Raw genomic sequence first — 13,089 nt, 5'->3', positions numbered from 1 at the left:
TCTCTGTTCTTTTCTCTTTTTTTTTCCGCGTTACGCAGCGCGCGCTTTGAATTTGCACCCGCTATAGCCCACAGGCAATTCTTGCTATGTTATACTTCCGAGTTCGTTTTGTTACTCTGGAGAACAAAAATGCTCTATGGAGAGTGCTCCCAACCTCTGAAGCCAGTTCTCCCCAAAATTGGATTTTAAAACATTCCCTAGATTTCCTTCGATTTCTTTAGTTTTTTCACTTTGCTAATATATTTTTTGCAGAGAGAAACTCGTTTTTTATGCACATAGACTGCAAAAGTCTAATTTAGATGTATTGCCAAGCACGTTTTTTTATAAATTTAATCAACGAAGTCTGTGCGCTCAAGCGTAAGTCACATTGCAGTGCAAATTTTTGCTGTGCAGCAGTTCTTGTTCCGTCACAAATTTTCCCTAGATAAAAAAAGGTTTTCCTAAACAAGACCTGAAATCGCCAGATCTAGGGAAATTTTCCTTGGTTTGGCACCGCAGTCTACAGATCGTTTTATTGGCGAGGAGGAACGTAGCCTCTAACCAGCGCGCCGCGCCTCTCTCCTCTTCGCACTAGTGTATACGTGCCGATCGCCGTTTCTCCCAGCGGCAGCTTGGAACGGTAGCGGCGTCATTGCAAATTAGTGTGATTCTAAAGTGTTCTACGATGATTGCTGCGATGTGAGATGACTCAAGGTCAACGGGCTACCACTGTACTGCCCCGCCGTGGTGGCGTATAGTGGCCGTGGCGTAGCGCTACTAAGTAGCCCGAGGGCGCGGGATCGAATCCCGGCCACGTTGTCCGCGTTTCAATGGAGGTGAAATGCAGAAACTCCCGCGTACCGGTCATTGAGTGTGCGTTAAAGAACTCCAGCCACTACGACGTGCCTCATGATCAGATCGCGGTTCCGGCAAGTAAAACCACCAGAAGTATTTTAATTTTACCACTAGTGCTGTATTCCGCTGCAAAAATAAATTTCGGGAGCGAACGTGAAGTGCATCTTCAGCTGCGGCGACTCCGTGGGTTCCGCTGCTGCGGTTGCAGACAGGAGTCGGCTTTGATTGCCAGCATAAGCAGAAAGGACTTGACGTCATCAGCTTCGTCTCGTGAATGTTCAGAAGCTTTTCTTTCTTTTTTTTTCCTATGAGCGCACGGCGACTCGGCATCCATGATCCAACTGGAATATGAACGAGAACTATGCTGCTAAGGCACCCGCAGTCAGTGGCATTCGGGGAACATTAGGGTGTCTTCTCCGCATAGCACAACTGCGTGGAGTGAAGCGCTGCTTATAGTTCATGTGAATGTCACAGTGCCGCACTTTCAGCTGTGAAGATGCGTGTCTACTGACGGTCTCGCACATTCTTTGATGTAAAATGCGGAACATTCAAACTGTATTATTTTTTATACACTGTAATGCCGTATTTCAGTGTATTGCTTTTTAGTCGAAGAAGCCATTTTGACGCTTCTCCATTCTTACTGTCAACCGATCGCATTTACGAGGTCAACTAAAGGTAGTGTGAACAAATCAAGAGCATAAACGTCACAGTGTTTTAGGATAGTTATAGCCGGCAGCGTACTTCAACCTTCCGTCAGTTACAATGTGCAGCAAATGACAGCCCGCATGTCAACTGGCCGCATTCACGAAGAACCAACCGTAGTGCTGCCTATCTAACCGCCTCTTTCCGCCCAAACATCGAGTACGTTTGTTCGTATTTCTTCTCGTTGGCCGTGCACATTCTATCGGCGTATGGTGGCACCTGTGTATACCTGATGCTTCAGAAGCTGCGAGACGGTCGTGCGAGTGAAGAAATTAGAATTTCCCTACAGTATATTATATAGCCCCCTATAAGAAAGTAAGACCAAGTTCAATGCCGAAGGGCCAATCCACTGGTCCACCAAATCTCTTTTAATACCACTTCTAACTCTTTTTATTGTTCCACTTCCCCACCACCACGCGCAGCTCCAGTTTCGTGTGAAAAAAAATTTTCAAAGGTGCGTGCGACGCGTTTAGGTGAGTTGCGTCAGAAATCTCGGAGTTCAACAGAACTTGCCGAACAAGGCAAAGTTATCTTCCGGTTAAGAAGTTTTCAACCTTTTATCGGGGTCTTTCGATGGGGTCCTTCAAATGTAGAAGGACCCTGCTTTTAATCTGACAGATTTTCGTCCAATGGCGTTGTCGGAACGCGCTCGGACAAGTATGCGTACGGTAAGACCTCTTGGCCTTGTGCTATCAACGCCAGACTGGCCCGAAAACCTGCTCTCGCTGCAATAGCGTCATCTTCTCTGCCGACGCAGAACGCAGTTAAACAAATATGACGAGAGCGCAATTAGCCACGAGAAAAAGAAATATGAAAGGCAAATACGCTTTCCAAGAGTTAACGTCCAGTTGGTTACTCTGCACCGGGGCAAGAGGAAGAGGTAAAGGTATAAAAAATGACAAGAAAAGAAGAGATGACGTGACAAAATCATGTCCGCACAAACACGTCCAGAAATTTTGGACATTGACCCTTTGGCTATTTGTCGAACTTCATCGTAGTGCACCAGCGTAAATCAATGAGCAGCATGTTCAAAAGACGATATTTCAAAAGATCAGCCGAATTTGAACAACTTTCACTTAGCAACTGCGAGAGGTTGCACCCTTATTAACATGTGCATTTAGGCGCATAGTCGTAAAGTATTTTCTGCATTATAACAGAATTTTTGTCAGGATTAAAACACGGCTATAACACCACAGGGAAATTAAGCATAAGTTCCGTAGATACGCATGTTATTGGAAAGGCATACCTTCTCGACGTTGCTGACTGAAAATCGTTGTAATTCGGGTGGCCTTCCTAAAAACCATTCTTAAGTATGCTGCCCATTTACCTACGCTGGTGCATTGTGGTGAAATTCAACAAATGGCCGCAGGGTAATTGTCCAAAATTCCTGCATGCACAAGGAAGGAACCTGACAACTGCTATATTTTTCATGCCCTCCCGATGACCTTTTCTTAAAGGAAGTAGTACAAAAGTAGTACGAACGAACGAACGAACGAACGAACGAACGAACGAACGAACGAACGAACGAACGAACGAACGAACGAACGAACGAACGAACGAACGAACGAACGAACGAACGAACGAACGAACGAACGAACGAACGAACGAACGAACGAACGAACGAACGAACGAACGAACGAACGAACGAACGAACGAACGAACGAACGAACGAACGAACGAACGAACGAACGAACGAACGAACGAACGAACGAACGAACGAACGAACGAACGAACGAACGAACGAACGAACGAACGAACGAACGAACGAACGAACGAACGAACGAACGAACGAACGAACGAACGAACGAACGAACGAACGAACGAACGAACGAACGAACGAACGAACGAACGAACGAACGAACGAACGAACGAACGAACGAACGAACGAACGAACGAACGAACGAACGAACGAACGAACGAACGAACGAACGAACGAACGAACGAACGAACGAACGAACGAACGAACGAACGAACGAACGAACGAACGAACGAACGAACGAACGAACGAACGAACGAACGAACGAACGAACGAACGAACGAACGAACGAACGAACGAACGAACGAACGAACGAACGAACGAACGAACGAACGAACGAACGAACGAACGAACGAACGAACGAACGAACGAACGAACGAACGAACGAACGAACGAACGAACGAACGAACGAACGAACGAACGAACGAACGAACGAACGAACGAACGAACGAACGAACGAACGAACGAACGAACGAACGAACGAACGAACGAACGAACGAACGAACGAACGAACGAACGAACGAACGAACGAACGAACGAACGAACGAACGAACGAACGAACGAACGAACGAACGAACGAACGAACGAACGAACGAACGAACGAACGAACGAACGAACGAACGAACGAACGAACGAACGAACGAACGAACGAACGAACGAACGAACGAACGAACGAACGAACGAACGAACGAACGAACGAACGAACGAACGAACGAACGAACGAACGAACGAACGAACGAACGAACGAACGAACGAACGAACGAACGAACGAACGAACGAACGAACGAACGAACGAACGAACGAACGAACGAACGAACGAACGAACGAACGAACGAACGAACGAACGAACGAACGAACGAACGAACGAACGAACGAACGAACGAACGAACGAACGAACGAACGAACGAACGAACGAACGAACGAACGAACGAACGAACGAACGAACGAACGAACGAACGAACGAACGAACGAACGAACGAACGAACGAACGAACGAACGAACGAACGAACGAACGAACGAACGAACGAACGAACGAACGAACGAACGAACGAACGAACGAACGAACGAACGAACGAACGAACGAACGAACGAACGAACGAACGAACGAACGAACGAACGAACGAACGAACGAACGAACGAACGAACGAACGAACGAACGAACGAACGAACGAACGAACGAACGAACGAACGAACGAACGAACGAACGAACGAACGAACGAACGAACGAACGAACGAACGAACGAACGAACGAACGAACGAACGAACGAACGAACGAACGAACGAACGAACGAACGAACGAACGAACGAACGAACGAACGAACGAACGAACGAACGAACGAACGAACGAACGAACGAACGAACGAACGAACGAACGAACGAACGAACGAACGAACGAACGAACGAACGAACGAACGAACGAACGAACGAACGAACGAACGAACGAACGAACGAACGAACGAACGAACGAACGAACGAACGAACGAACGAACGAACGAACGAACGAACGAACGAACGAACGAACGAACGAACGAACGAACGAACGAACGAACGAACGAACGAACGAACGAACGAACGAACGAACGAACGAACGAACGAACGAACGAACGAACGAACGAACGAACGAACGAACGAACGAACGAACGAACGAACGAACGAACGAACGAACGAACGAACGAACGAACGAACGAACGAACGAACGAACGAACGAACGAACGAACGAACGAACGAACGAACGAACGAACGAACGAACGAACGAACGAACGAACGAACGAACGAACGAACGAACGAACGAACGAACGAACGAACGAACGAACGAACGAACGAACGAACGAACGAACGAACGAACGAACGAACGAACGAACGAACGAACGAACGAACGAACGAACGAACGAACGAACGAACGAACGAACGAACGAACGAACGAACGAACGAACGAACGAACGAACGAACGAACGAACGAACGAACGAACGAACGAACGAACGAACGAACGAACGAACGAACGAACGAACGAGCGAGCGAGCGAGCGAGCGAGCGAGCGAGCGAGCGAGCGTACAAGCCCCTCCCCTTCCCCTCCGCCTCTCCCCACAACTTCGTTGCGTAAGAGCAGGCGCCCTTCTCCGCGGCGCCTTTGTATCGCAAGTCCGACCACTGACCGTCAACCACCACCCAACCACTGACCACCGCCTACCACAAAGACAGGCGAAAGAGGCAAAGAAGGCCATTCGCTTTCAAAATGCACTAGTGCTTTTACAGCGACTTTGGCCGACGTCGGCTGGTATCAGGGTCGAAGAGTTCTGTTTTCCGTAATACGACGGATATCAGACTTGTCTATAGCGTGGTGCAGAGCGCTTTTCTTAATGAACTGTAACGAAGGAAATCACATGGAAGGGTGCGCAGTCGTCTCTCTGACCCATAAATTTCCCCTTCCAGGACTTCTGCCTTCCTCTGAGAGAAAGAAGGGGTAGGCTTGGATTATGCTGGATCCCAGCAGGGCCCTTCGCTTCTTCGCGTTGGGCATGTGCATGGGGCTCGTTTTTTGTTGATACGGTTGTGAAAGCTCCAATTCATGTGTGGAAGCGCGCAGTAGCATCACTTCTCTCTCTCTCTCTCTCTCTCTCTCTCTCTCTCTCTCCCTCCCATATTTCGCAGCATGGTTTGAGAGCCCGGAAAAACGTATCACAATAGAGATAATTCCGTGGAAACAACACCACCAAGAGTGAATGTGAACGAACGAATGAATGAAAGAATGTATTGTTTGCAATGTACGCTCGTTTGCTGGCTTCGGAACTGGGTAGAGGAATGTGAGGAAAATAATTCTGCGGAAATCCGGAAGGTTCAGGAAGTTTCTTTTTTCGGAAAGCGAAAGCTGGCTTCCAGCCGGAGATATAGCTTGAAGCTACAAAAGAAACTCATACGCGTTCCTCGGAAAGGCAGCTTCGCAGTGGAAGAGTCTTTCAACGCTTTCCTGCCAGTCCCATGGTAACCTTTGCTAGACAGCTTGTTTAATTTAAGTATTGCTTCCACACGCTCGATTCCTTAATTTGGAGAATTTATTTATTTGCGAGGGAATGTATGCCTTGCACATGTCATTTCTCTGAGACATGCGTAATTTGGACATGTGTGATTGAACGCACGCCGTAGGGGGGGGGGCGGAATTGGGACCAGCTGGAGCGCTTTATCTGCACCCATTGCAAGGCACACGAGCATTTTTGCATACTGCAATCATCGGAGTGCGGCCGGAATCGATCCCGCAACGTAATAATAATAATAATAATAATAATAATAATAATAATAATAATAATAATAATAATAATAATAATAATTCGGTCGGTCGGTCGTAGGCGAACAGTTAGCTCTCTTTTCGCCGCCGATACAAAGGCGACGACGCAAAATGCTCGTGCTCTCGCGCAGACGTGTGGCGGGATGCGAAAGGATACGGCATATTACGACAAAACTTCGATGTTAACGCATCTTTCTCACGAACACGGCACGTGCAATAGTAAAATGAGTATTTCGTGAAATTTCATTAAACATCCAGGGCCGTTGCGGAGGTTATGAAAATATACAGTGCGCGACAATGTGTAGGTCAGAACTCGGCTTCGTTGTCGACATGCCTTCGTAACATCATCAATTGCTGTCGCGCGAGAGCTTCGAGGCGTCTGAAGGTTTAGATGTGGTGGTGGAGCTCTAGACAAAGGCAACCCTTCTCTACTCCCGCTGCCCTCTCTTCCCGTTGCGGCTACATTAAAGGGCTACGGCACCACTGTACCAACACCACCTAGATAGCACAAGGCCTATTCACTACGCTCCTTGACGTCATGCTACTTGGCCCGAAATTTCCATTGCCAAGGCTGGCGTGACGAAAGGGGTGACGTCAAAGTCGCCGTTCCTTACTCGGGAGCATCCCCATTAGATTCTATGGCAGTCGGGCGAGGTAGCATGACGTCATGGATAGGAGTGAACAGGCCTTGTGTTATCTAGGTGGTGTTGACTACATTCGCGGACAACTTTCTGTGGCAACGAAGGGAAAGCTGCAGAGGCAAAGCGCGCACAATTGAGAGCGCTCCTTAAAAGAGTCCCGTGTTTTCATGCACGTTAGGTTAAAGGGACACTAAAGAGGAAAATGATTTCTTCTGCATCATAAATTACCTTTCTATGATACCAAAAACACCGCTCTTACCACGCTATGACGCTTGGTAAACAAGAAAAAGCACAAGAACAAAAGCCGGGTGGCGACTCCTCCCTGAAGGTCCCGCACCTGGTCGCTTTAACGTCATGGATTTCGATGGCATGTTCTAGGGCCTACTTAATTATGTAACGGTACAGATTGACTACATCGTGTTCTAAAGGATCCGAGTATTAAACATGGCAAGTTTCTGGAACCTTTACTCAGCCAACGCGGCCCAAATGCGAAAACATACTTTGGAATCCCTGAAGTAGCAGCGTAGGGGTTTCGGCGCGAAATTCAAATACTGATACTTCGACCTTAATTTTGTCATCTAATAATCAAGCTATTATTTTGAAATGAGTACCTGTCGGGTTCTCAAACAATGCTTTATTAGTCTCAAGTGATTTATTGTTTCACTTTAGTGTCCCTTTAAACTGGGGAAGAGAAAATATAAATGCCTTCTTAGCAACAGTTAAATAAGATAAAACACACCACTGAATGTGAAAGTTTACTTATTTTGCGGCTTTTTCCTTCCGCTTCTGGGCAAACGCAAAACCGTCACACGTGAAGCTGCGAGGATTCAGCGTCTGTTCCGCACAACCAAACGCACTGTCAAACGCTGGCGGACTGCTTGGCGCCTTAACACATGTGCAGCAGTGACGCGGCCGTAGCTTTCCCTTTATTGCCAGAGAACTTTGTCCGCGAGTATACGGATGTACGGGTTAACGGCTCTTTTCTCTATACCGAATAGCGCAATGAAACAACAAAGAGTACCTAACAAATATACACCTTCAAGCACCATCATTCTATTACTAATGCGAATAGCTTTCTTTTTTTAACAGAAAGCTATAAATTTGGCGTTAATGTAGGCGTTCGGCTATTCGCTTACATTGACAGTTGTTGTCGATTGTTACTGCACAGCTTCTTTCTTCATTTTTTTTATGTCTCCCTCTCTCTTCCTTCTTTCCAACCATTCTTTTTTCCTGCCACAGTGCATCCAAGGTAACAAACCGAAAACTCTCATTGGTTAACATCCTTGCCTTCCCTCTCTCTCTCTCTCTCTCTCTCTCTCTCTCGGGCTGATGCTTTCACTTTACCGAAATCAGTGAACTCTCCAACTCGTCTCATGCGTGTAGAGTCAGGATATAATGTATGCGTACTTGCGTGTGCAATGCTTCTCAACAAGCTATTGCACACTGAAATGCTGCATACACATATATACGCTATTCCGTCGAGTGGAGAACGGCAGCCAGTTGGATACGCGCGAACGGCTATTGTACAGAACGCGCGTATGCGGCGACCGCACGCCGGCAGTGTGCGAGCCTTTGGTTACACCATCGGTGGCTCGAGAGGAGTGGACCGGTTCTTTCCTGCTCTGTGATGCAAACGCACAGTCTGGGCTGCCGAGTGCGTACGTGCGTGCGTGTATGCATATATAGGCGCATTCTGTATACAATAATGTGGAAGCCGCGGAAGCGTTTCCTCTGCTCTATTCTTCGGTCGACCAGCCAGGGCAGCTGCGAATGCGCCTGCCACCTGGCGGCGGCGATTGTGGCTAAAGCGAGAAAGGTGCGTATATTTGACGCGCGTGCCACCTCGTCTACTGTACGAGTGCCCGTTTTCGCTGAAGCAATCTTTTCCTTGTGTTTCATCCTCCTTTTCTTTCTTTCTTTCTTTCTTTCTTTCTTTCTTTCTTTCTCTCTCTCTGTCTCTCTTTTTGAGAGAGACTTCCGTTTGACAAGGGTTACGTTTAGTTACACTCGACACGAGCGCACGACAACTGTAATGACAGTACTATACAGTCTATTATTATTATTATTATTATTATTATTATTATTATTATTATTATTATTATTATTATTATTATTACGTCGTGGGATCGATACCCGCCGCCCTCCTATGGTTGCAGAATGCAAAAATATTCGTGTACTGTGCAATGGGTGCACATAAAGCACTCCAGGTGGTCCAAATTATTCCGGAGCGCCCCCCCCCCCCCCCCCCCCCACACACACATTACGGCGTGCGTCATAATCGGATCGTGGTTTTGGCGCGTAAAGCCCCAGAATTTAATTCGTTATGTAACCATCACGTAGTCATAGTAGCCGTATACGAATAGGTACGCCGAACACGTACATATTTATACGGATGGATCGGCAACTCTCCAGTGTTCCTCTGGAGCCGTGGTCTTCCCAGCGAAAGCCACCACCATAAGTTTCAAGACATGTCACCCAACGACACCGATGGCCGCGGAACTTGCAGCCCTTCGCGCTGCACTTCGTCTCGTCAGCCAAGAACAACCTCGAAGATGGTCAATATTCAGTGACTCGAAGGCTGCACTGCAATCTTTGCTATCGGCCTTGCGGCGCGGACCACATGAACAACTGGTATTTGAGATTAGAGAACTCATTCATACCTTAACTGAGAAAGGACACCACGTGACATTTCAGTGGCTTCCAAGTCACTGCGGAGTCATAGGGAACGAACACGCTGATAACGCTGCTCGGTCGGCTCTTCAAGGGGACGAAGGGGAGCCGATACCGTTATCAAGGACAGATGCCGCTCGAAAACTTCGAATGATCAGCCGTGACATCATGTTCTCCTTGTGGAACGCTGGAAGTTTTCACGACTACCGACTCCACAACCTTGACTCCTCTCTACGCATTTGTATTCCAGCTGGACTCGGCCGTCGTGAAGCTACCCTGCTTTGTCGACTATGGCTAGGGGTGGCTTTCACCAAGTCTTTCGCTTCCCGAATTGGATGGGCCGACGACGCCTCGTGTGAGGACTGTGGTAACGAGGAGACTTTTCAACACCTTCTTTGTGACTGTCCTCGATATAATTTACAGAGACAATCACTCGCAACCGCGATAGCGCGCTTTGACCAAAGACCTCTCACAGAGGAACTTATTTTAAAATACCGCCATCATAAGCCATCGCAGCAGAGGGCGACGAGGGCACTGTTGCGGTTTTTGAGGGCGACAGAATTGGACAGGCGGCTGTAGCCTGAAAAGATGTTGATAGTGCTGCAAGTGTCACTGTGCTGTGCGATGACAGTATTCGGTGACAGTGACCGATTGTGATTGTGTGTCTATGCTCCTTCCTTTCCTTATCTCTACTTTGTTACCACTTTACCTCCCCCTCCCCTCTCTCCCCAGCGTAGGGTAGCCAACCGGATCTTTTTCTCTGGTTAACCTCCCTGCCTTTCCCCTTTCCTCTCTCTCTCTCTCTCTACGAATGATTTGTGAGCGCCTTGGCTAGATGTCGCATCAAAGCAAGCAGCGAGCCGCGGTTACGTTAGGGCTACTCCTTTTCTCTGCCAGAGCTCAGAGCACGTAAAACTTCAGGACCCGTATTCGCCGAAAAAGTTCCACCAGAACCCATATCTGCGATGATAGTCTAAGTTACGCGCGAGAATTCGCACAGCACACGTGCTTTATTCAACTTACAGTACGGCCGATCGGCCGGAACGTATAACAGTGCGTCCTTTTGGCTTCGTAGATTTTGCAGTCAAACGCACTGCGCGTCTCTGGAGACTTAACGTCCCGCGCGTGAGCCGCGCGCGAGCCGCGCATGCGCGTTGATATTGGGACATCAAGACGGTGGCGCTCTTCCGCTAAACATACTGCCGCACGCATTCTGCGTATATATATATATATATATATATATATATATATATATATATATATATATATATATATATATATATATATATATATATATATATTCCGCGTCTCTTCTGAGCGGTTGGCGTAACGCCGAGATTAGGTGCTCTTCAATAAAAGGGGGAAAAAAAAGAACGAAACAAACAAGAATAGGTACTCGCTTACCAGGCTGCAGGCCTGGATTCGATTCCTCGTGTAAGGGCTGTATTTCACAGTGAAGCTGTTTATGGCTAGGCTTCCGTGCGTTTCTCGCGTGCTTTTGCAAAAGCCGAGGGCCGGTCCCGAAGATATAGTGCAGATAGGGTCCAAGCGCCATGGCACATACCCCTGTGGACTCCGGGTGGCGGGGTCCAGGACCTGTAACGCGCCCTTGAACTACCCTCGTCGTACCTGGGACCCAAAGGGGTCCAAGGCACACGGGCATGAACAAGGCTTTTAATTCGAATGTTTAAAGCTAATACTAAGGATAAGATCATAGTTCATATATATATATATATATATATATATATATATATATATATATATATATATATATATAGAGAGAGAGAGAGAGAGAGAGAGAGAGAAGCTTTATTTGACAGGGAGAGATTGTGACGGCGATTGTGTGATTGTGACGATTGTGACGGAGCCCCCAGTCCAGGACCCCACTGACCTCTGCCGCCTGCCTGACCTGGCTAATGAAGGACTTTTGTACTGCCAAGTCGGAACGGGTGAAATGTGCCTCCCACTGCTCCGTTGTGTCATTTCTATATGGCCTATGAGGGCGCTTAGCGCACTCCCAGGTTACGTGTATTAGGGTGGCTATGTCACCGCAACAAGGGCAGTTGGCCTATAGCGGGTGGGACACATGGCGTTTAGCAATTTTGGATGGGGGAATACCCCATTTTGTATTTTGCACCAATCGGCGGCCTCTTCCCCGCTAAGTTGTGGGTGAGGCGGCGGGCACTCCGCGCTGATGAGCAAGGATGTCTTTGGCATTTAAATTGATGGGATGTTGAGAGGGATAGTGCGAGTGGTTGGAGTTAGAACAGGACGATTTATGGTGTCCATAAGGCTAATTGTAGGACACGTGGTAATGGTATATATCACGGTAATGGTATGGTATCGTGGTAATGGTATATCTCACGGCAGCGGAGATAACTTCGCTCACAACGAGCGTTTTGAAGAGCTTATAACACAATCGTGCGCCAAGTTTGCGCATGGTGATGTCATTCTTCGGATCCCAGGAGCCCGCGGCACGAACGATGATGGCGTCGACGGACACGCGTTGATACCGTTGTGCGAGGTGTTCACGCACAGTGTCGTACTTCAAGATCATAGCGTCGCGGACTTCGGAGAATTGTCTTCGGAGAATTGCCTTGACCACCGATCAAGACAATAAATGAGTTCGTACCTTTGTTCAAAATTTTCTGTTACCTCTGTGTCGTGTGCTAAACAGCTTCGCTTGTCATCCACTTTCACAGAGTGGAATGGCTTATGATTTTTTCTTACTTCTTTTTTGCGCGGCCACGACATCCGAGGTCGCATAGACCAAAGTGGGGTAGTGTAGCTAAAGAAAGCGGCTCCCGTTTAAAACTTCTTACGCTAGAATTGTTTGTGAGAGCAAATGCGATCCAATCCTGATGCTGGACATATATATCATTAGCGAAGGTGGCCGGTCAGTGTCAAGGAGCACTTACGAACGAAGTGCTTCTTGAATTAGGCCACAGTTATTTTGTGCATGCTGTAGTGATGAACCGCAATTAGGCAAGCGCGATGTCGTGCATTTTGAGCTTTTCTTAAATACTGTACGCCCTGTACAGTAGCTGTAAAGTGCACAGTAATTCATATTCTTCCTTTCTTCCGTTTCATCAAATCACTTTCAGCAGGCGCTACACGTTACTTTACATGTAAATACTTTGACCTCTGTCTGCTCACTGCGCGTCGGCATATATATAGCACGCATCAGTACACAAACACGTCCGCG

Source organism: Dermacentor andersoni, chromosome 2 (genome assembly GCF_023375885.2).
Source record: "Dermacentor andersoni chromosome 2, qqDerAnde1_hic_scaffold, whole genome shotgun sequence".
NCBI classification, from domain to species: domain Eukaryota; kingdom Metazoa; phylum Arthropoda; class Arachnida; order Ixodida; family Ixodidae; genus Dermacentor; species Dermacentor andersoni.
The sequence above is the reverse complement of the archived record's forward strand: the minus strand, read 5'-3'. Positions refer to the sequence as shown.